Raw genomic sequence first — 3,875 nt, 5'->3', positions numbered from 1 at the left:
TTGGAATTTTGTTGGGGATTGCATTGAATCTGTAGATTGCCTTCGGTAAGATGGCCATTTTTACTATAGTCATACATTATACTTTTAAATGTTGGTTCTTTCAAAGAAGATTTCTTTTTCCCTATCAAAATTCTTCATTTAATCATTTCGTCTTCTAGACTATTTCCATACTCATGGAAATAATTTTGAAGTCTTCTTTGGTAGTTTGAACATGTAGGCAATTGCTAAATATACTTTTGTTGGGTATTTTCTTTCTCACATTTTTGTTATATTCTAGATATCACATATAAAACCCAATAGGAGCTGAAATAGATATTAATTTATTTCCGAAAGTCTTTGCTTGGTTCTTTCTTTTCTCTGTGTCTCTCTTTCTATCTCTCTCTGTCTCTGAATATCTGTCTCTGTCTGTCTCTGTCTCTCTGTGTGTCTTTTTCTCTGTCTGCTCCCCCCACTCCTGAGATCTTTGATCTAGGTCACTTCTACCTTTAAGTATCAATGGCTGGAAGCAGATGCTCTTTTTCCTTCAATATTTGACTCCCAGAACTGAAAGACTTTGTCTTCTTTTCTTTGACTTACTGTCTGTTTCAATGATGCGGTTTCTTAGGAATACTCCCGAGGTGAACATTCATAGATAGTGGCTATCTTTAGCACTTGGACTCTTTCAGACTTCAGTCTTACTTGCCAACACACATGTGGAGGTTGAGACTTTTAGTCAGTTCTTCTTTTCACAGCTAAAGTTTCAACTTTTCCTAATTTCCTGCCTCTCTGGATTCCTTCAGGTTATGCCAAAGCCCTTAGAAATAAAAGTGAGCAATTGCTTCTCCTTGCATAAGGAGGACTCATTATTCTCTGAAATATTCATTTTGATTTACTTGCATTCAAACATTTTAATAGATAAAAAGAAAAATATATTTTATGTCATTTTATGATTTCTGTTATTAATGTGGGATTATAAATTTAGAGGGGAGACATACATCTCCACATAGGAAAGAATAAGAGAAATCTTTTAATTTTCTTGATACAATGATCAGGATTTTGAAACCTAAGCTTAGATTTATTTTTATTAAAGTTAAAAAATGCATTTATTGTCTGTGTACATATGTGTGTGAGTGTGCTTATGTGTATTTCTGCATGTGTGTGTGTACTCGTGTACTGGATCAAAAAACGACTTCCAGGAGTTCCTTCTCTGCTTCTACCATGTGGATCTTAGGGATGAAACTCAGATGGCAGGCAGGCAGGAGTTGCCTTTGCCTGCTGTCTTAAATGCTCTCCTTGCTGTCCACTCCCACGAGTACCTTTTGTTTGTTTGAGACAAGGCCTCACTATGGAGCTCTGGATTGTCTAGAACTAGTACCTTGTAAATAGGCTGGCCACCAAATCACATAGCTTAGCTTGCTCTTCATCACTTTTGCTGGGATTATAGGTTTGTGTCTTCACACCTAGCCAAGATCTTAGATTTCTTACCCATAGCAATCATATACAGTTTTCTTGAAGGTTGCTCCATTTAGCCTAAAAACTGTGAACAATATTCTTAGAGAAAAATGTATTTATGAAGCAGTAAAATTTTATTTGCTGAACAGAAATATTATTCATATATTACTAATATTGCCCAGGAATGACCATTTTTATTGTCTTTAATATTTTTTTATAGTCCAGTCATTTTCCTCCTCCTGTTCTGTCTTCCCATTGTTCTCCATCCCATTCTTCCTCACCCCATCTTCAAGAGGATTTCCTCACTCCCCACACCCTGCCAGGTCTCCCCACTCCCTGAGGCCTCAAGTCTCTCAAGGGTTAGAAGCAACTCCTCTCATTTAGGGCAGACCAGGCAGTCCTCTGCTGTGTATGTATTGAGGGCCTTGGACCAGCTAATGTATGATGCCTGGTTGGTCACTCAGCATCTGAGAGATCCCAGGAATCTGGGCTTGTTGAGACTGCTGATATTCCTATGGGGTCGCCCTCCTCCTCAACTTCTTCTAGCCTTTCCATAGTTCAACCACAGTGTTCCCCGATTTTAGACTATTGGTTGGGTGTAAGTATCTGCTTCTGTCTCAGTCAGCTGCTTGTTGGGCCTCTTAGAGGGCAGCCATGCTAGGCTCCTGTCCATAAGTACATCACAGAATCAGTAATAGCGTCAGGCCTTGGGGCCTCCTCTTGAGTTTGATCCCAAGTTGAGCTTGTCACTGGACCTCCTTTCCCTCAGTCTCTTCTCCATTTATGTCCCTGCAGTTCTTTTAGACAGAGACAATTCTGGGTCAGATGATGACAACCCCATCCCTCCACTTGGTGCCCTGTCTTTCTACTGGAGGTGGACTTTATAAGTTTCCTATCTTTACTTTTGGGTATTTCATCTAAGGTCTCTCCCTTTGAGTCCTGAGAGTCTCTCACCTCCCAGGTCTCCGTTATATTCTAGAGGGTCCCCCTGCCTCCCACCTCCCAAGACCATTTTTTTTTTCTAAACCTGAAGATTATTCATCCAACTGATTATACACTGGATGAAACTCTCAATGACCACACAGAGTCCGATTTATGAGTGGCAGTCCTTGAGTTGAGCAGTGTAACCCACAAAACAGTTATGGGAATACAGAGTTACCACACATAAAGTGCCTAGGATAAGTGAGAAGCAAATAAATGCCTTTCTAAAATGAATGCAAACGTTTGACCACGATTGCAATAAAATGCCATTTAAAAATTTACCAGGGTCTGGGAGGAAGTCTCAGCCACCAAAGAGTTTTGAGTACAAGTATGATGACATGAGCTTGCTTTCTGAATCCATGTAAACCAGCTAAGCATGGTGGTGTTGCTAACAGCACTGCGAGGCGCACACAGAAGCAGCCCTGGAAGCCCCTGGCCAGCCGACCTGGCACACATGCAAAGGCCCAGACCAGGGACAGACCTGTCTCACACAGAAGCAGCCCTGGAAGCCCCTGGCCAGCTGACCTGATACACATGCAAAGGCCAAGACCAGGGACAGACCTATCTCAAAACGCAATCGGTGACTCTTCAGGAGTGACACCTGACATTGACCTCTAGCCTCACACACATATTCACATGCATACTTGTGCACACGCATGCAATTTCACATGTATCTATGCATAAACACACAATTTCTTTTAACAACTGAATTATTTTCACACCTGCAACTGTTATATGTATTTTTTACATACATATTATTAAATACATGTTTTATCCACACATACTATGTGTGTGTGTGTGTGTGTGTGTGTGTGTGTGTGTGTGTGTGTATGTGTAAGAGAGAGGGGAGAGAGAGAGAAAGAGAGAGAGAGAGAATTTTTGACCAATCAAAGGCTGTGTTTTGTAATGTAGTAGAAGCCCCTTTAGTTTTAGGCATTCTAAAATGAAGATTTTTGGATGTAGATACTTCAGAAATATAGACAAGAGGTAAACTTTGTTTCATGAGTGCTTTCTAGATACTCACTATATATTGTATTTGAAAATAAGTCCAGGATATAAATGCATTTGAAATTTTGGTTATAATGTCATTATAGATGCTTTAAAAACAAAATGTTAAGATTTTTAATCAGGCTCTGTTTTAATTTCTTACCAAGGAAGTCAACACGGTACAAAAGAAAAAGACAAGGAACCCAGCTTAGTTATTGTTCTATTGCTGGGAAGAGTCACCATGACCAAAGCAACTTAGAAAAGAAAACATTTAATTGGAGGCTTGCTTACAGTTTCTGAGGGTTCGTCCATGATCATCATAGTGGGAAGTGTGGAGGCAGGCAGGCAGGTAAGCAGGCAAGATAGTCAGGCATAGTGTTGGGACCTAACATCTGATCTGCAAGCTGTAGGCAGAGAGAAAATAAAAAGCTGGACCTGGCATGGGCTTTTTAAAGCTCAGAGTCCTTGGTTAGTGG

General features: G+C 40.3%; 1 long non-coding RNA gene across 1 annotated transcript in view; it reads right to left on the bottom strand.

The window, feature by feature from the left end:
- Window positions 1–3,875, bottom strand: part of LOC116089052 — a 27,227-nt gene that overhangs the window by 13,045 nt on the left and 10,307 nt on the right. The window contains exon 2 of the long non-coding RNA XR_004118129.1: window positions 3,691–3,803. This is a non-coding gene — a long non-coding RNA (uncharacterized LOC116089052). The remainder of the gene's footprint in view (window positions 1–3,690; window positions 3,804–3,875) is intronic.

This window comes from Mastomys coucha, unplaced genomic scaffold (assembly GCF_008632895.1).
Source record: "Mastomys coucha isolate ucsf_1 unplaced genomic scaffold, UCSF_Mcou_1 pScaffold14, whole genome shotgun sequence".
Taxonomy (NCBI): Eukaryota; Metazoa; Chordata; class Mammalia; order Rodentia; family Muridae; genus Mastomys; species Mastomys coucha.
This window is presented reverse-complemented; position numbering and strand designations above follow the sequence as displayed.